Source organism: Protopterus annectens, chromosome 1.part2 (genome assembly GCF_019279795.1).
Source record: "Protopterus annectens isolate FY-2018-M chromosome 1.part2, PAN1.0, whole genome shotgun sequence".
NCBI classification, from domain to species: Eukaryota; Metazoa; Chordata; order Ceratodontiformes; family Protopteridae; genus Protopterus; species Protopterus annectens.
Genome location: NC_056727.1, coordinates 1,120,674,596 through 1,120,696,868, shown reverse-complemented (window position 1 = coordinate 1,120,696,868; position 22,273 = coordinate 1,120,674,596).

The following is a 22,273-nucleotide window of genomic DNA, read 5'->3' as shown; positions in this document are numbered from 1 at the left end:
AAATTCACACATCTTTGGATGACTTTTTTACAGTGGCAGCTGGTGACTTCAAAGGAAGGGAGGGCTGCAGGAAGCAAATTAATGGTTGATACTAATTGTGGTGCTCTATTACAACAGGTCAATGACCAAAACCTATGATCAAAAAACAAATGGTGTCACTAACTCTAATCCACAGGTTACCTCAGTACCTGCTCATTATAACCACTTTATGGACACACACACACACACACACACACACACACACACACACACACACACACACACGCGCACACACACACACATACACAAAAACACTGATACCCATGCACTCACACACACAGACTCATACGCACTCTCATGCATATATTCAGACATTCACACACAAACATGCAGAAAGCTGCAAAAATGGTCCTACATACATCCACGGATACATAAATACGTACATATATATGTACAGACACACACACACACATACACACACACACACACACACACACACACACACACACACACACACACACACACACACACACACACACACACACGCACACACACACACACACATATCCAGACAGTTGCAAACATGCCTTTAAAAACATGCGTATGTATACATACACACACATACATGCACTCACACGGACACTCATACACATGCACACACACACACAGACACACACACAAATGTGACTGCTAATCAAATACAGCTGTTTCATAGGTTCCTAGGAGGTTACTAGGCTAATGACCCTAGGGCCTTTACAAGTCTAGCCATGTTATGCCCTTGTTTCTTAACTGACCTTGGTTAGATGGTCGTTATTCACAGAGTGAGTCTATGATCAGCACTGACTGCCCCTGTCCATGAGGGACATAGGTGCCACCCCTTGGGTGAATTTACGATCACCCATCCAATTGTCTAGGCTGCGCTTGAATAGGGTCATTGAGGAGCTCTGCTTCATGTGAATTAGGAGTTTATTCCAAAGGAGTGGCAATCTCTTACAGATATCTCTCTGTCTTTCCTGCATGTTCTGTTAATGTCACAGGCTAGGTTGAGATCCCAGGAGCAAGTGATTCTTGTCCCATGTGATTTGCGGTTGTGCAGCATTTCCATTAGGGCAGGGTCAGAGACTGCTCTGTAGGCCAGGCACAAGTCACCTTGCAGCAGCCTATAGGATACAGAGTACAGTGACAAGGCTTTCAGTCTTTCCATGTGGGTCATGTTTTGGAGGCCTTGAATTTTCTTGATGAGAAACTTCTGTGGTCTCTCCAGCTGCTGCTGCAGGTGTTTGCTGAGGTACATGCAAAAGGGAGTGTTGTACTCTATTAGTGGTCTGATGAGGGTCAAGTACAGTGGAGTTATAACATATTGGACATGATGCCCTTACTTATGAGATGTGCAATGTTGAGGGCTTTCCTTACCACTGTGGACACATGATCAAAGTTTAGATTGCTATCAGCCTTTGTTCCCAACTCTCACACCCCTGGGTTTGAGCTTGGGGGGGGGGTGCTGTCAATATTGTAATGTGCAGGGACTTCCTCTTTGTCAAAGGGGATAATAATAACATTTTTCATTTTGATTTAGTCCATGGCTTTGGCACCAATCATTTGTCTGTGTTAGCCCCTTTTGTAATATGTTAACATCATTTGGGGACTCAATAACTGCACCCATTTTGCAATCATCAGTGAACTTGATAAGCCACAGGCCATCTACTTTTGCCTGGACTTCCAAGAAATAGATTCCAGACAGTACAGGGCTCAGCACCTTGTGGTATGCCACTAGTAACTGGTCTACTTGTATAGGTGGAATCCCCAACTTTGGCAGTATGCATTCTGTCGGTGAGCCAGTTAGCTACCCTTCTAGTGATGTATGGGTTAATCCCTAGCTGGGAGATTTTCTCAATTATCTGAGTGAGGGATTGTGTCAAAACCTTGTCTAAGTCAAGATAGGCAGCATGTAATCTTTTGCCTTCATCCAGGGCTTTGGCGACATTCTCAAAAAAGTCCACCAGGTACACTAAGCATGATCTACCCTTAACAAAGCCAAATTGAGTCGGGTCAAGAGGTTGAAGGTTGTCTATATCCTTGTTGATAATGTCCATGATGATTCTTTCCATGGCCTTACAGATAAGGCTTATGTGTCTATAGTTCCCAGGGTCATTTGCTGGACCCCCATTGTGTAAGGGGATTACTATTGTTATTTTCCACTCTACTGGAACAAAGCCAGTGCTCGGGCTGAGGTTAAGAAGACTGCCAAGTGGTTCTGCTAGGTCTTATTTAAGATTGTTTAGTAAGCAGCTTGGGATGTTATCTGGTCCCACAGAAGCTGTGTTTTTGGCCTTGGAGAGTGTGGATATAACATGCTTTTTGAAGATAATAGGTATACTTTGGGGTATGGCTGGTGGGGACCAGGGGGTGAAGTTTGCGTCAAATCTGTCATCTAGCAGGTTGGAAATTTCCTCAGGTTCAGTATGAGAGCTACCATCCACTATAAGTTTGGCACATAGTTGGGCATTCCTTTTTAGATTTTGGATGCAGCTAAAGAATGCCTTATGATTATCCTTAGCAAGGGATGCTAATTTAGCTTTGTAACTAGCTTTAGAGGATGTTACAACATATTTGATTTGCTTTTTCAAGCTGTGGAGGACATTCTTCTTCTGCTGAGTAAGTTCCCTCTTGTTCTTAGACATCTGTTTCTTCCTTTTATTATATAACGTATTAATACTTGAGGTCCACCAAGGTGGCCTGTTTTTTTCACGAGGACCTGGTTTTGATCCAGTAAGGTACAGCTGAGTCTATACAGTTGATTAGGTGGCTACACAGGACATTTATGTACTCCTCTGCATAGGAGTCACTGTTGGCTGTGTTAGTGACTAGTAGGCTTCAGTTTGCTTTGGAGAAGTTTTTCAGTTTTTTTTTTCCTCCTGTGGGATGTCAAGTCTGATCGTTGCTTCGAATGAGGCAGATTTATTGTCTGATCTTACCAGGGAGGGCAACACACAGGAGATAGTACAGTGATGTTGGTGAGCACTAAGTCTAGGACATTTGAGCCCCTTGTGGGGATCCAGACTAGCTGTTCCAAGGCATTTGTAATGACAAAGTCCAGGAACCTCAGGTCGAGCATGCTTGTGCTTGTGTATGTTGTCCAATCCAGTGAAGGATAGTTGAAATCTCCCATGACTAGTGTTTGGCTATATAGTGAGTGACTCTAGTAAGTCCAAGTAAGAAATGTGCTTCTCCAGGTTCATGGTGGCAGACCTGTAGCTAGCAATGATGTGGTAGGGTGTTTTACCTACAGTTAGTTGAACCTTGAAGCTCAAGAGGGTCATACTGTTTAACCAGTCTTGAGGAGGTGTATTTGGCATTAATGAAGATGAATAACCTCCACCTTTGGTTCTTTGGCATTCATTTGGGATCTGAATGTTTGGAAGGCATTGTAGCCTTGCGCAGCTGGGATGCTCTCTGCGATATTGAAGCATGTCTCAGTGACTGCACAGACATCAGCATCTTCCAAGGTGAGGAGTGGTTCCAGGGAGTGCAGGTTCCTGTTTAGCTCCTATTATTAAGCAGCATAACCTTGAGTTTGTCTCGAGTGGATTTTTTTACATAGGAAATTTTGTTGTTTTGACATTGCCTAAAAAAGGCACTATGGGGGAGGCAAGCACCTCTGCCAGTATCCAAAACCCTAGAGGAGACAGGTAAAGATCATCTCTGGCAAAGCAGCGTGGTCTGTCAACCATGTCTTCCCAGGCTGACAGATACTCAATCCCCCTGGATTGACACTAAAAGCTAAACCAATTGTTTTTAGTCAATCATTTTTTTGTCTATATTGTGGCATCAACCTGGGTGAAGGTTGAATGCTGTTTAGGGCTATGGACTGCCTAGGACACATAATCTGAGAGATCGGTCATGTATATCTTCATATAGTCCAGAGAGGTATGTCTTAAATCATTTACCCCAACATGTATTACAAACAAATAATAACGGTAATTGATGTTGAGTGACCTCAGTGCGTGTGTGATTTGATGTATTCTGGCACCTGACAGGCAGCTGACTGTGACCTTCTCCTTGTTCAGCCTGGTGAGGGAAACATCTGTGTGTCTCACTACGAAGTCACCTATGACAAGAACATTTGGTTTTGAGGTGCTTTGCCTTACTGGCTTATTTGCTGAGACTCTGGTAAGTGTGTTGTTATGTGCAGCGGATTCTATTTGCTTTGCAGTGTGTGGAAGTGGTTTGCACTTGGGAGGCCTCTAATCTTTTTGTAGGCTTCCATTGAGTACCTCCATGTATGTGGGTTTATGTGTTGTGACCTTGTATTGTGTGAGAGGTGATGTATGTGTACTGGCAACCTGTTTATGTCTAGTTCGTTGTTGCATGAGAGAATTGATTCCAAATTCATAATGTAATTACATCTCTAACATATTGTATTTGTTTTAGGAGTATGTGGTTGTCAGTATACATGAGGCAATTACTACATTGCCTCAGGAAGCTGATGTCAGTCAGGATGGATGGAGAAATGGTTGGAAATTGACCATCCATTATGGCAGGTTTTTACCATAACTACTATTGGGGAGTGAGCTAGTTTGACCAGATTTTGCTCTGGGATTAACAAAGGGTCTTATTCTATTGAAGGCTAGGGGTGAAAACTATGGCAATGTTTCTCAGTGCTCAACTGAGTTTCCTGTAATGCAGCAGGGAAGCTTGGGAGGGTTCACTTACAGATGTCTAGGAGAAAATTGTCTTTCAGGGTGTTTGCATCTCTACGGGGCACCATTGAACTCTGTTGCATGATGTGCAGCTACATGTAAATGCAAGACTTAAATACAGGTGAAATTAAAAAATATAAGCTAAACTACCAATGGGAAAGCACACAATGAGCTTTCCTTCAGTAACCTCAAACTCAGATGAGGCTTAGACTACATACTTCTGCCACAAGGGTGCAGGCAGGGCCCTCCTAATGTAAGATGGCTGGAATAGTGCTCAAGTGTTACAATAAAGTCTAGATTCAGCAGATCTGAATCTAGTCTATGCTATGTACTAGCTACTTAAGGCAACAGAATAGCTTTTTTAAAGTGCAGAAAAATACAGTAAAATCACCAAAATGTTAAAATACTGCCAGCAAAGTGAAAAAAAAAGCTTAAAAAGTACTTATTTTTGGATTTTAGCAATGGAATCTTTGGATTTCAACAGAATCTCTCCAGACCTCTGACCAAATTTACCAAATGTTGAGCAGCTCCAGTTAGATGCCTGCAGTGGTACTGTGCTCTGGACAAACTAGCAGCTCTTCAAGCAGGTTAGAACAGTCCGATAACAACAAAACTCAGCCACCATGGGGAAATACATATCCACAGATAACTGAATACAGTAGTAAAAGGAAATAAAACTTTAATGTTAGAAACTCAGTAAAACTTAAATGTGTCAGTTACTTACAAGGAATAAAAAACAGTTGATAAGCGCTTTCGGCTGATGCCTTCTTCAGATCATAAAACACTTTGTTCAAAGCAACAATTTAAAAAAGAAATAAACCAATTAAACCAGTTGAGGGTCTGTCAATAACAACATTCATTAGAAAGGTCTAACCAATCAATTATTTTTCTTTAGTTTCTGCCCTACTAACAAAGGATTTAAAGGAAAAATGCCATTTAAACCTGGTGTTTTATCAGCTTGTAACTCAACTAGCCAGTGGCTCTCAGCTAATTCAGTTAAATTAGATAGATTTAGTTTTCTGTGGATATGCATTTCCCCATGGTGGCTGTGTTTTGTTGTTATCAGATACTTCTAATTTACTCAATGAGCCTTTAACTGCCATGGTGTATTATTTGTGTTGTTCAGCTGTGAACAGTGGGAGACTATGGAGAGCATTTGCTATAGAGGATTATAAACTGGAGAGGTTTGCTTTTATACAAGGCATGGGGAACCACATTTACACATCAGCGTTTATGCCAGCAGGATGAAAGACTTTACACGGTTAATCCCTCAGGTCAGTTAGATAAATACACAATAAAATGTTGTACTGACAGTTTCCCACTTGGATGGGTTGAATTTAGCTTTGCTCCCACCAGAGTGCAAAATAACCCTCTTAATGTAAAACAAACTGGTTTTGAGCTTAAGTGCAATAACAAATGCTTTAAAACAAAATTCAGAATTCCTGCAATATCACAAATCCTTGGAAATAAGTTCACTAACCCTGAGAAATATTCAACAAAATACAGATTTGCCAGACAAAAACACAAACATTATAAAGAACAGACCAAATATGAAGCAAAATTAGAGATATTCTGAGAAACACTGACTTACCTTCTTGATTATTTTAAATTGTATTACTTGTTTAATATAGCAACATTTGTTAAAGTGTGTTTTAAATTTGTAGTTTTGAACTTTTTTTCTGGTATCGGTGAAACAAAATCTGTGAACCAGTAATGACTAAACTACCCCATTTCTGAACATTTCAGCCATAAAAGGCCATTCAAATTGTCATTATTATAATCCTCCAATATCCATACTCAACAGTTATGGCCACTTTATTGACTGTGTACACATCGCATGCCTGCTTGTGATAAAAAAATGGACACAGTAAAATATTCTGATTTGCTTAACACAAATGCATGCTAGTCTTTCAAGTGCTTTACCTTTATCAGCTAAGCAGGGTCAGTCATTTTTATTCACATACATCCCCAAAACCCAACAACTATAGCTACATTGCTGACTGCATTTATTTCAAATGTGTTTCACTCAAACACATAGTAGCCCAGGTATTCCAATGTAATACACACAAACAAACTATTCTGCAAAGCCAGATTAAAGACTGTTTAAAAATGACCAGGTAAGAGCATAACTACTTTCATCCACAGTGTGTACCCCATCCCCACCAGCAGTTATAGCCAGTTTGTTGACAGTGTGTACCCCTTATTTTATAAAGATGTAAATTACATGTATTTTATTGGTAGCTTTGGATGAACTAAATGAAATTTTATAAAGATTATTACCATCATATCATAAGACCCAACCAACTATAGCACAGTTCAAATAAAAGAACATGAGAGCATAATAAATATTAACCACCTGATAACATGTGCTAATTCAATGTGCACAATCTTTGCAGAAATAAAAGTTATCTGAATAAGTTCACATTACTATTACTAATGAAAAGTTTGCTGCTGGCAAATGCATTTGTATTTCAGTTCTTAATCTACAAATAGAGTGCCTGCTGCCCATGAAGAATGCATTGCCTATGTAACATTAAAACATTTGTGTGCTGGTGATATTGTCATAACATTTCCTGAACTAGATCAGTTATGCAATAGGGAATTGCTGGAAAACAATGATAACAGGTTCATAATTACTAGATAGGCAGTCCTGGAGACTATTGAGGAGCCTAGCTGAAATACCAACTTGCTCTAAAGCACTATTTGGTTAAGTGACTTGCTCAATCTCACAGTAGGTGAATGAAAGTAGAAAGATTCAAACCCTGCACCTTTGCCACAGGAAGCAACTCACCAACAAGTTACAGATTTAGCCCTCTGCATTAACTGGCACAGTGTTAGTTTTTAACTAAATGCAGAGATCCTTCATAATCCAAGCTTGTAGAGAAGACTGTATCAAAGTACTATGCAACAACTACACAGATTATGAAGATCAAACTGTCCAAATAAAGCAGGTTATATCACTCATCTGCAGTTGGTGGAGGCTGTAAAGAAGGTACTGCAAAATATATATTACTAAAATGCAACATATTGAGACTGTATTACACAATACATGCAGACTAATGAAGAAATTCAGTCTTTAGTGAAATGAATTATGTAAAACAATTAGATGCAACATAAACTCTGCAGCAGGTTTTGTTCAACAACCCAGAAGTCATACAAAAATCAGAAATATTAATGCACACAACATACTGTGTTTTGGGAAGGAGGGGACTTGCATGTGTACATCTCATTTTTAACCTACCTGTTTTTTCTCCTTCATCAAAAATAACTCGGTACAGGTCTGACCTACTTGAATGCTCCATAATGCTGTATTGTTTCAGCAGACATCTCCAGTTTCAGAGCCAGATTGTGGACTAATGGCACCCTATGCAAGGTAATGAATCAGGCCTCAGACTGCCATACTTATATGCCATCACTATTCAAACCTGTCAGTTTACATAATGTTTTTTTTCTTTTCTTTTACAGAAATTACAGAGATTTGGATTTTATTTAAAACTTTTATTTCAAATTTTACAGAGCAAACACTGACAGCCACTTTCTAAAGAAAACACTCGCACACTGGAAACAAACTTAGTGTTTGAATCAGTAAACTTCTCTTCCCTTGAATATCATTTAGCAAAAATCCATCTGGCAACCCAGTAAACTACAAGAGTCATGCAAGGATTCATACTCCAATTGTATGTAGTGAAGTGCTAATTAGCATCTCTGCAAAGGGTTCAGGAATCAAAAGACAAATGTGTAATGCATTTGCTAACAGCCTGGGATAAACCATTGGAAACAAGTGCCCCTTTTCAGGAGCAGACCAGAAGTACCATGTGGTGAAGTAATTTGGCAGAATCACATGTAAGACAAATGAAGGCAGAGGGAATCAAAGCATGTACTACAGGATGCAGCTCTTTAACAGCTTACAGCCTTACTCATCTGCATTAAGTGCCAGACAACTGTAGTCACCCAAATAATGCATTTCACACTTGTTTGCCTGCAAAAAAATACGTTAATTAAAAATGCATCTATAGTTAAAATTTTAACATTAAAAATCACACTTTGTGCTGTCCAGTTTATTCACAGCTAAATAATAAACACACTGTCAACATTCAACAGAACAAGGAAATCAAGGATCATATCCAAAAAACTTGGCAACAGTTCAAGGCATCACATAGCTGGGTAACCAATGTCATGGGCCGACTGCTCCTCTGGTAGCCTCATGCCTGGATCTTACTTGCTGAATGATTCATTGAGCTGCACCAGAATTCACTCCATGTCACCAATGTGGGTATTTAGCTACTAGGGCACCTCAGCTGCCATGAGCCACCACACCCACTGACATGCTACCACAAGTGAAACTCCCTGTCTGGCTTCACAAGAAATGTATTTACCTCCCTCTTGAGAATCCAAAATACAAGGCACTACCAAACTTGCCATGTCATCTGCAGAGCTGGAGCCTGCACCTCCCCCAGCCTCTTGAAAGGCAAACACAAATAGCCCTGGCAATGCCACAGCATCTTCTGTAGACTAATGTGAACATGGTTATGCCATCACTTGTGCCTTAACTAGACCTGCATGATGGAAACGCAATGGGAAGAAGATGATGCCGCTGCTGAGCACATGGTCTCCTCAGAGCCTGGTACAGCACTAGCAGGTGACAATCCAGTACAGGTTCCACCAGTATCCCCACCAGGTGAAACCTCTGATATGTAAACTGCCTCTAATGTGGGTCTACAAATCACAGGTGAGATGTGCAGGGCAGTCCAACACAACTGCAACTCCCATACTGTCCCCAGAATACATGTAGCACTCATAATCAACCAGCACATGTGCAGGTCTATCATCCAGGTGCAAACAGCTGTTACATACAGCATTGCAAAGCTGGTAATTGTGTTCCATGGTATGTGGGCAGACACATGCCAAATGCACAGGGACCTGAAGTATTAGCCCAATGAGGTGACACCTTTTCTGAGGTTGCTGGTGGTAAATGTTGCCTTCACAGATGCTTCTGTCTGACACTTCACAATTGTCCTTCCAGTGTGTCACACCTAACTGTGGTGTCTGTGGCCATAAGAGGGTCTGAATATGAATTGGGCATGTACATTGTGTCCCACATCAGAAGACACAGATCCTGCTGACACACCATAAATGTTGCTTGAAGACACATTGCCTGAAACCCCCGGATGTATTAAGAAACATTCATTAGGCTTTCCCATCTGATACCTCCTCAGGGTGTCCTTAAAATGTTCCATAGTTCAATCCCATCTTTGCCATGAGATTGTTCCAGCCCCAACATATCTTGAAGTACAACATGTACCATCAATGGTCTCATTGTAGCACCTCAACCCTGGCACTGGAGGATGTGATGCTTGACACCCAACAATCTTTCAGACTATGTGGCTATCTTATTCTTCTTCTTTGACTCTACTCCACATTGTAGTGTTGCACTCATCTGTCATTGTGTTGCCAGTGTCCTGTCCCCATTATTCTGTGTGCATTCTCCAATGCCTGAAGCACAGTTTGACTAGACCATACAGTGTCCTGCATAGCTTGTGTTACAGCATAGATCATAATATTCTGTGTTATATGTAGCAAGGCCCATAGCTGCAGACCAGATGCTGTCAATTTCCTAGTGCTGCAATATAATGGACCCATCTCTGCCTCAACTTCAGCACTGTTCCTTACTTGTATTTCCTGTGTTTTCTCCCTGTCCTGTTTCTGCTACCATATTAGTTATGGCTTGTCCTAACATGGGGTTATTGGCCTGTACCACCTTCTTATGCAGGACCATATTTTGTAGCATAGCAGGCAATACAACTATTCTGCCACATATATCTAGGCTATATGTAGTCCAAAGATTCATTCCATATTTCTTATTTTAGTATGGACTGCCCTGTATGACATTTCTTCCATTGACTGTGGGTCATGAATGAGAGTCCATAGCCATGGCTTAAGCTTATTTGGCACCCAGTGCAAGTGAGAGCAACAAAAAAGGTCCCTTCAACAATATAGAGCTTCTGCCTAGGAAGAAAAGCATCAGGTCCTAATGCCCTACTCCCTCAAACTTGGTCTGCATGAGAGCAATAAAAAAAAAAATCTGACACTTCTTCCTTCTTTCCTATGGAATAATACCAGGTCCCGAACATGCACACGCTTCATGCGAAAGCAAAACAAAAAGTGCTTTCAAGATCACCAGGTCCTAAACCCTCTAGCTCTGCTGCTTGTCCATGTGTTTACATTAGGAGCATTAATTTGAAAATAAAAGAAAAAATGGATCTGCAGATTGTTCTCCCTGGCACCTTGCATCCAGTGGGGCTGACCCCATTGCCCCACCATAGCTGTGCTTCTGGTCACCCACAACACACAAGACATTTTATTAGGAGCATATTGCCAGTATGCTTTCTACCAGCATATAGGATTATTTTAACTACTATGTATGTACATCTACTAGCCAGGTGACCTCCATGGGAAGTCACCTCCTAAGACCCATTGGTAAAGGTCAAACATGTGGCAAATGTGTGCCAATCATGCAAATTTCCTGGTGATGCACAGACACACTATAGATAATGCCCTGGGCCTTAGAGATCACCTGGCAGTTCAGGGAGTAGTAGCCCTTCTTATTTCAGTATCTCCATCTCTGAGGACCAGGTGGGCCTTAATACAAACATGGGTGTGATCTATGGTACCCAGAAACTAAAGGAAACATGCAGCCTTGTAGAATATCCACATGGTGTTGGTCTTTTCTACTGCACTTTGGGACCAGCTAAGCTCCTCCACATCTTGTAACAAGACAATGAAGAATTGGTTAAGTCTTCCAATGCTTCTGGAAGATTCCTATAGCTAGGCTAGTAAATGCTATATGTACCTTCATGCCCATTGGAATTACTATACCACACATGTGACTCAGTTCTACTCCTGTTTGACACAGTATAGCTATGTCTCTATCAACAAGGAAGTTATCGATTATGTGCTAGTCTGTCAGCTAATGATAAGTAAGATGCTGGCTCTACAGTCTCTGCTACTATGGGTGGCTGGAAGATGAATCACTGTCAGTATTATCTCTGACTGCAGCTAATAACAAATGCTATTACATGACTGCTGCTGCTAGGCTTAACATGGCTAGTATCCTGTAGTCTATAAACCATGGCATTCAATTTAAGTCATCATGGGTAAATAGCATCAGTATTGTGCATGTCTCTGAATTGCTCAGTCATATTGCTCTCCTACATTTGCATACTTTGTGCTTACTTTCATGGAAGTTTTCATTTACATGTCATTATGGTTTCATTTGAATCTGCTGAATACATCAAAGATTTCAGCTTATGCTGCTCTGCTCAGATGTGGCATAGTACAGATTTCTATGAATCATCATGATGCACAACTTCCAAGGAAACATAATTATCCATGTCAAATGGGGCCTAATTTACATAAGCTACACCTATGGACTCCAGTATTTGCACATGGTTTGGAAATATACTGCTCACTTGTGAGTCATCACATTGAAATGCAGCAAACTTTTCTGAATTGACTTCCTGTTGCTTACTATACAAGACCACAAAAGGTGGCTATGAGTAGTATGTGATTGCTTAGAAATCCCAAATATAGTTTTGTGTGTTTTTTCTGCACTTTTCTTTAATGTTTCAGGCTGAAATAATAGTTGTCTGGTCTTTTGTGTTCTAACCAGCTGATCAGACTTGTTATAGTTTAAAAGAGTATTGACCAGGAATATGTTTATTTTCTGCTCAGTCAGATGTTTAATTTGGTGGCGCAGTGGTGCAGCAGTAGTGTTGTCACCTCACAGCAAGAAGTTCTATGGTGTGATTCTTGGCTGGGGTAACTTCTGTGCAGAGTCTGCATGCCCTCCCTGCATCCATGTGGGTTTCTTCCAGGTGCTCTGGTTTCCTCCCAGATTCAAAGACATGCATGTGGAGCATTTCTTCTTGGGCCTCTGCTGAAAATTGGCTTGTTCCAAGTCGGACTTTCCCTATTTACAGACTAAATATCATACATGACATTACACAGAAGAACATTAACAATGGAATGCAATCCAGAAGTAGACAAAAATCAGGCAGCAACTGAATGTGCCAAAAAACAAAAGAAAGAATATAAGGTGAAGGATCAGATAATAAGAAAGAAATGTGGAAAAGGCATAAATATTGCTGCAAGTAGAGAAAACTGCTGGAACAACCTCATGTTGAGCAGGATCTGACACAAGAATGGTCAAGGAGAGGTGAATTTAAACCAAAAGATGAAAGATTAATATTGGTGGCCTGGGATAGTGGACTATGTACACATTGGTTTTACAAAGTCCATCAAACATGTTGGGGAATAACAGACCTGGAACAGTCTCACATCTTGTGCTTAGTGTGATACACTAATGGGAGAGGACCTGTATACTGAAAGGCATAATAATGTGGCAAGACTGTTGCAGTTGGTATTGTACAAACATTACAATATTGAAGTAGCTGAAAAGCATTTGAAACATGAGCCACAAAGCATTTTAGAGAATGATGAATTGTATATCACATGGGATCTCCCATTATCAGCAGTTCAAAAACTAGATCTGAGAAAAGACAAAAGTAGCATTTATCACTGAAATTGCTACACCCAATGATTATAATGTCTTACATACAGACACAAAGTCATAAAATACCAAGATGTGCAGGCAGAAATGAGGGCAATGTGGCAGGATACCTAGAAAGTTCCAGTAGTAGTAGGAGCATGTCTATATCACGTTATCGAAATCTTACTACATCGAATTACGAAAGGTCGACCTCTAGTGATCAATGTAGTAAAACTTCGAATAACATTAAAAAAAAAAAAAAAACAAAAATAAAAACTAACTAGCATAGGCAGGGGGGCAAACCCCCCTGCACCCCCCACATGGGGGGCTGCACCCCCAACACCCCTTTACTTAAATATTCCAACTCTGAGACTGCACTACATTGAGGTAAACGGAAATTTTCCCCTACGGAGATTTCCATTTACCTGCACGATGTTCTGCACTTTCGATGTTGTGGTGCCAACAATATCAGCTTTGATATTGTTGGCTTTCGACATCATGAAGTAGACCCGTAGGAGCAATGGGTCTCATAACAAAGAATTTACAGTCCTATTTAGATATGTTTCTGACACATGGAACTACATATGAATTGCAGAAGAAGACAGTTATGGACATATTACCGATGCTGTGAAGAGGACTTTTGGATGGCATCAAAGACTGAAACAATATTAATTTCACAAACTTTTATCATACTTTGAGTTAGAAATGAGATCCATTCCCGTCTTGGTATTAGAAAAGCAAAAGACATAGAGAAATTAAACTATGAAGAACATTAACTCTGTTATATGATGCATGTAATATTTCCTTAATGGAATTTGTATGTGAATTAACAACACCTCTTAGCAGATAATAGTTGTATGACAGTTCATCTGTCCAAACTTAAATAAATAGGCTACATAGTTTTCCTGGATTTTCAGTACTCAAAACAAATCTGCATTTCACCCAGTGTCAAACTTTGTCATGTATGCTATTACTTTATATGTTGCTGTTGATATATTATGCAAGTTAGACAAACATGGTGCCACAGTTGGGACTCGACTATGACCCCAGAGCAAAGAAATTGAACTAAATCATTTTAAGGTAAGATAGCAAAACATTATAGGACAGACCCAACAATCTGTTGGGTAAACAACTGCTGTTCTAGTCAGCAGTTTTATTTTACTTTTGTACAAATACTTTATTAAATTCTTTTCTGTTGTTGTGTCAAAGTCCAGAGACATTTTATATATTTTATTCAAATATACGAAGGCTTGAACAAAAACAAAAAATAAAGATGAACTTTATTTTACCTTTACTCTTTTAACAAAGGTAAGAAATCATCTGAATTTTTCAGCTCACTTATGGATGGTTAAGTCTTTTTTCACTGACCTACTATAAATGACATAGCCTCTTGTTAAATATCAAATGTATGACTCAGCATATCCCACCTAAATGGGTTTTTTAGGGTATGGATATTTATCTAAAATAATATACTGCTATGTCTACAAATGTGTTGCAATTTACTTGAAAAATTAAACCTGTCCAACAGAATTAGTTTTGTTGAATTGCAGTAAATTCATTGCCTGCTACACTTACTGAAACTAAGCAATAAAAACAAATTAAATAATTAAGAAAAAGCTTTGTTCCTAATTGTTTTAGTCCACATTAAAGTACAATGATAAAATCTTTGATTTAGAATTAATTAGTGTAATTAAATAAAATTCCTGGCATTGCATCTGAAATGAAACACAGAAATATTGCCATTTCCACATACATTACAGCAATCTTAGTTCAGAGACTGAGTGCAGCAAACATCATTATGTTAGACTGTTGGTTTTCCCAATCTGATTCACATGTGCTTCAATTATCTTTTCTCATTTAAGTGTTCTCTGTTGTGTTACACTCTTGTTCTGTCCTTCTTAAACACGGGTAAAAATATGTGAATATATAATAATGTGTACATCCTAAATATTTGAAATAAAAAAATATTTTTTACTCATCGACAATTGTGTATTTGTTATCTAGGGCAGGCACAGTGGCCTGTGGCTAGTTACCAGAAATGTCATATGACCAAGTGTCCACTGGCCCCCTGGGATATGAACTACTTAACATTCTACAATGTAAAATCTGTGATTATATATTAAAAGTATAAAGTGGTTTTGAGTAGGCTCTTTGGGAAAGAACATTAGGCTTAGAGTGTTACTGTGTTTTTAAATTGGTTTTAATTGCTTGTAAAAAAATCATTGTCAAACTTATAATGTGCAAGAAGATTCGGAGTTATCAGATACTGTCTGTTAGCCAGTAATATTTTGTAGAAACTTTAATGCTGTTCTATTAATGTCATTCACATTCTTGTACAGAATGTTTTAAGCCATGAGCACATTGGAACTTTGAATTAAAACTGGGCAAACAGGCTATTCTGTAGAGCTGAGCAAAGTGATTCAAGCATCAGTAAGGTGATGGGAGTGATTTCCCCCAGCCCAACATATAACACTTAGGTTGATAAATGTATCTTTGTTACAAAGTTGTGCTGTAGATAAACTGATTAATTACATTTTTCTGTTTTACACGTGAGCCTGATGTTTGAAATTCCAGGCGGTCTATCAGATATGATGTGAGGTACATAAGGCATATTGTTGTATGCTAATTGATTTTATAGTAGTGTTTCATGGGTTTATGTGTTAGACTCCTTTAACAAAGGTATTACATTTTACATGGATTGTGGCTATATTCTAATTAGCTTCCTTTCTAGCATGTATGTTCCCTCATGAGTATATTTTGTCACAAAGGTGAAAAAGAACAAACTCATATTGTTGCATAAAAAAAGAACACTCCACAAAACATACATAACTTTGACAGTTTCAAGCATGCACTGACAAAAAGCAAAACAGAGTCATGTAAAAAAAACAGAATTATGAACAAAGAAAATTACCAGCAATGTGTACCAAGACAGCCTAAGTCCACAGGACTACCAGTTCAAGTAGCTAAGAAGTAATGACCTCACCTAAAAATGCCAAAAAAGAGAAAACATGATTATAATGCCCCAGAATCAGCCCTGCCCACTGAAAAGGGATGAACTCACATCTAAACAAATTAATATACTTTTCAGAAGTTGTAAAAAATCAATTCAAGGGAGGGATGAGCCTTTCCAGCATAGGAAGCTACATATAAATACACAATAAATGTAAGCTGAATTAAATGTATCTTCTGAACCTAAGAAAGAAAGAAAGTAGAGGAAACAGCAGCTAGCATCCAAAAATTGGGGGTATTCAGCAGTGGGCCCTAAAGTTGCATACCAACTAAATCCTTGATCTGAACCCAAAGGGGGGACACAAAACAACAGTCATAGAACTTATAAATCTGTCTTATTTAGTGGCTATAAATAGCTTCCTGTAGGTTTCTTATGTATAAACCTTGCTGAAACAATGCAACGTTCTTCTTGTTTTAAGGGCATAAATGGCTGTTTCATGCATTACCTAGTTATAATACAAGTCTGAGTTAAGGTGTCTGTGGTATTTATATAAAATAATGATATTTTTTACATTAAATTCTCAGACCTTACAGATCATCCATGTATTTCACTGTCCTTTCATGTTTAAGAGGTGTTTCTATGCTATCACCTAGTTTCTATTTGACAAATGTGAGACATCTTAGTTTAGTTTATCTATTGCAAGTATTAATTGTTCGTAGGTTCATAGGTGTTTACTAGGCCAACGAACATAAGGGCCTTTTTAAGCCTAGCCATGCATCCCAAATCTCTGACAACTTCTGGTACCCCTGATAAGTGTAAGCAGGGGCTTGGAAGATGAAACATTTACAAGCAGGGGCCTGAAAAATGAACCATTTACAGGTTGCCTGTGTCCATTAGAGATATAGGTGCCAAACCAGGGATAAATTTCCTGTTCCACATCCAATTGTCCAAGTTACACTTAAATTGAGTTAGGGAGGAACTCTGCTTCATTGGATGGGGAGCCTGTTCCAGAGACAGGGTGGTGTCTGGTATGCCTACCTGTCTCCTCAGAAGGTCCTATTTATATCACATGCAAGGTTTAAGTCTTTAGAATGGGTAATTCTGGTGCTTTGTGGATATGCAGGAGATCCATCAGAGTGGGATCTGACAATGCCCTGTATACCAGGCATTGATCTCCCCTCAATAGCCTGTAGGAGACAGAATACAGGGATAGGGCCTTGAGGCGGTCTGTACAGGACATTTTATTTATGCCCTGTTTCCATGTTTAATTGCATCCAGAACATTTTCCTGAGGTAAGGCATTTTTTTCATTGTTGACCTTTTCTTAGTCCCCCCCTCTCCAATCTCCTGCCTCTATGGATCCCACCTGTTTGCTCCTCTACTTTCACATAATTTTCATATCTGTTTTAGGCGGGAAGTAGCTAGAAAACCCAGGCTAGGCAAGAGCATTACGTCCTATTTGCTCATTCCCAGGGAGCCTCATTAACCCATTTATTCCACATATAATGAGAGACGGGTGGTAAAGAGCAGAGAATCCACAAGTCCCTCTAGTGCACCTTTCTCCATGCAGTGATGGTTGAGTCAACAATGACCACTCACTTCCCTTCTTCTAGTCGGACCTCTCCAGCGCCTGTATTGCTAAATGAATATGTATCTGAGTCACAGTAAAGGGTTCATCTCCTACAACCCAGGGCTGTGCCCTTTCTTTAGGTTTGTGTTTCTAATTAAAATCCACTAGAGTATACTTCAATGTCTGGTTGAAGGACAGTTTTGCATCAAGTGATATTAACTTTATAAATTGTAATAGATATAGGGATGCATGCAGAAAAAAAAAATTCCTGAACAGACTTAGACAAGCTAATGTGGATATAACGTTTCTCCAGAAAGCTAAATAAAGTTTTAGCTAATCCTAAATGTGGTTAGACAGAAGATACATTTCACTTGTGCTGAAATGAATGAATGAAGAGTATAAATCTTTTACGTATCAGTGCAAAATGGAATTATGACCAGACATGATCAGGTTAAACAATTAGTTTATTGCCATAATACCTGATACAGAAAATGAGGTCTGAATATGAATAAACATATATAGCCTGAAAAGGGATGATCTTTTCAGAAATCTGAGTTCACAAAATATCATTATACTACAGTAGCAATGCAAGGTACCGTAACATAATCTTTGATTCTTTATTATTCAAATCCACTTGGAGAAATATGAAATGAATTCATGTGGTTAGAATGGTCAAGTGTGGATATACATCTTATGTTTGCATGATGTCTGGTGTCAGCTGCATCCTAGAGGGAGACACAAGGAATATGCCTGCCTCACAAAAGCTAAAGATTATGGCAGTATATTGAACCTCTTCCTATTCACCATTGAATATCAAGGCAGCAATGAAGAGCAGAGTATCTCAGTTTACAACCCCTGGATGATAGCCTTTCATCCCTGACTTTCTTGGTACATAAGTCAGCTAATGGAGATTTCATCCATTATTATTACATGAAAAGAACTTCATGGCATGTCTTTCCAGGCAGTGGAAAGGCATTCACAGCAATCACCACATGTAGAAGATGTACATGCAAAGCTTTGGTAAAACTATAAAACTTAGTCCAGGGGGCAAATCATTAACTTTGTAAAAGAAGTTTTGTTAAGTATAAAGCAGAAAGAACAAGCTAAGTTCCAAAATCTCTGGAGTATGGCATGGAGAAAAGGAATGAAACATGAGCAAGATCGTGGTCTTTTGTGCAGATATCAGTTTCATTAGCACACAGCAAGCAGAACTAACCTATATGATGTTAAGGGACGAATACTGAGTCCAGGGAGAAAGAGGAGGGAAGAAGTTGGCATTTAAGCCTGAAAAGTATCAGTCCAAGAGAAAGAAGTAGTTGCCAGAAAGAGAGAATGGGGCACTGTCTAACTTACAAGGCAACCTTTTGAATATATTCAGCTCCTACTAATGAATCTGTTCCAGCCTCCAGATCCTTTTCTGCAGTTAATTAATGGAGTTACCTAGGTGCTACCTCCAGTGGGGACTCTTTCACCTAAATAAGTTGATATGCTTAACAGTTCAAGAGCATTAGTATAAACACAAGCAGTTACTTCATCTCCAGCCTAATAAGGCTGTGAGGTCAGGTGTTTTTTATTAGTATTTTTAAATGTGCCAGCTGGTATAATAAAAATGACCTTGTTGATAGTTTAAGTGCCCATACTTCATTAAACATGACAACCTTGCCTAAATCTTGACTTACACTAATGACTCTGGATGAATTTCATTTTATCTCTCTTTTGCATTCCAGTATGGAAATATAATCCTCTATATTAGCTCATTAACTTCAGCTTGTGTCACCTAAGCTAGTGTACAATGATCAGAAAGGGTTAATGAAAGAAATCAGGGAATGCCTGGAAAATACTGATGGGTTTTGTTTAGGTAATAAAAGCTCAGAATCAGGCAGTGATGTGCCTCGGTTCTCAAGAGTATTAGGAATGCCTTTAAATCCATTCAATGGCCTCATTTGTATACAGTCCTAAGTAAATTAAATTTAATGAGATCTTATGTAGATGGGTTCAACTTATTTATGCTAAACAGGTAGGAGAATGAGGCAAGACCTCCTTATATCTCCTCAATTTTTCATCTTGGCAATCAGCACATTAGATTGGTGGTTAAACTAAGCCATTGTAATTTATAACATTCATATTAGTTTATTAACTTTTATGCAGATGATAGCTGTTTGCAGTTCTGGGACTCATAGGAAAGCATATACAAACATTCTAGAGACTTTACCATCTGATAATGTTCAGCTCATCAGATGAGCAGTGGTAAATTCTCAAATGTTATATTTGCTTTCCCATTCACTGCTCGTAGCAGTACTTTGTTTGCCCTATATTGATAACTTATTCTATAGGCAATGAATATGGTGAGTTAGGAATTAATCCCTCCACTGAGTGTTGTTCGATTGCTGGTGAGGATTTAGATTCCTTAGTGCAGGTATTTGTAGAGCCACTCATTTTACAAAGTAACAGGAGGTCAGATAGGATTTGCTCTTTCATGGCTAAAAAATGAGACATTAGTCACATTGGCGCAGCCAGTGGTTACTGAGTATAAAGAAAGCTGTGCAACTCTTTCATGATAGCTGAAAAATTTAAGGCCTTTAATTCTCTGGGTTAGAAATGTTTAGGGTCTTTCCAATTGAGTGATATGCCTGGATTTGTGCAAACTAAAGGGGCATTGTATTTGATGACTGGTCTGATAGGGGAAAAGTACAGTAGTAGGATGACTTCTATAGATCTTGAAGATATTCCTTTGGAAATTAACTGGAACAAATAGAAGTATTTCCTGACTATGATGGAAACATGATGCTCTAATAAGAGAGAGTTATCCACATCTGTCTGAAGAGGAGTATCATTTATAACATGTGACATGGGAGCAGCTTTTTTTACCAAATTGCATTTAGCCTGAGTCCATTTTTGGTACATAAAGTGTATGCATATTCTAACTCTTGCTACAACTGTTTAACATCACTAGATGAACAGATGACAATGCCCAGCTTTTTAGTGAACAGCAGACTTAGTCAACCACACTTCTAGGATATTGACTTGGGTGTCGGTAAAATAAATGTCAAAGAGGAGAGGACTCAGCACTGATTCCTGTTGAACCCCAGTAGATGCAATTTTAAATTCAGACAGGGTGCTAGCAACCCTCACAGCCTGGAATCTGTTGGATAACCAACCTGCAATCCAGTGGACTATATAGGGGGTCACATTAAATTTATCTATTTTTTTCAGTAATACAAACATGGGTGATAGTGCCAAAAGCCTTGACAAGTACATGGTAAGTAATTTGCACAGAATGACTACTGCCCACAATCCCTGTAACCTTTTCAAAGAAGCTTACTAGGTTCCGGAAGCAGGAACTGCCCTTCACAAAACTAAACTGACAGGACTCTAGATAAATTAAGTTCCCTATGCTTGTATAAATGATTTCTGTTATAATACATTCCACTGACTTTAAATAAAAAGAAGGTGAGGCTGTTGGGCATATAATTACCTGTGTCTGTAGGGGGACCACCCTTATGCAGGGAGTCACTATGTCTGCTCTCCAGGCATCAGGCAAAATCTCTGCAGCTAGGTTGAGGTTGAACAGTTAATGTAGAGGCTCAAATAATGCATTATCGGTACAGATGAAACTGCAGTATGGTATATTACCTGGCCCCAGTGAAAGTATTATATTTGCAATGTTGCAAGGACTGTAAGACTTGCTCCAAGGTGATTACAGAGGAAATTAAATGTTCCGGGATACCTGGGGTAAGAATGTATGGATGGGGAGTAAAGTTAGCGCTAATGTTCAAAGATTAGCCATGGACCTTACAAGAGATCATTAATGGCCACTTTCCACCTAAATAAAGGCCAATATTTCCTTTCCCTACACCATAAATATATCTTATCTTTAGACACCACTAAATTACCAACCATTCTAATTTCAATTCATCTTCTTCCTGCTCTGCATTGAAAATAATTATTACCCAGTTTAGACTGCATCATCTTGATATTTACTATAAACTTATTGCTTCTGGTATGTCTATTACAGTGTATAGTATATATTCTCATTAGCTAACCTGGGTCTGGATTTTAAGACATTTATAGATCCAAATAAAATCACCCTTTAATTGTCTGTAGTAGACAGAAAATAGAATAAGCTTTTGCAGTCTAATTTCATATAAAAGATCTGAAAGTATTCTTATTTTATTTAAAAAAAAAATATAGCCTTTATAGCTTAGCATTATTGGTTCTAAAACAGACACAAAAATCAAAACCATATGTGACGTCCAGCCACTATCTCACTGGACTGCACCAATTAAATGTGATGTTTGGCCAATATTTCACTGTACTGCCACAAATTAATGTGACATCTGGTAAATATCCCACCAGACTGCCACCAATCTAATGTGATGTCCAGTCAATATCCCACCAGACTGCCAAAAATAAATATGACGTCCTCCACTTAAAATCCAGGTCAGTAATTAAGGAGCCTCAATCCTCACCATTAACTCCACTGTAGGAGCATCATGGAAAACACCAGAGTACAGAGCACAGAGCACA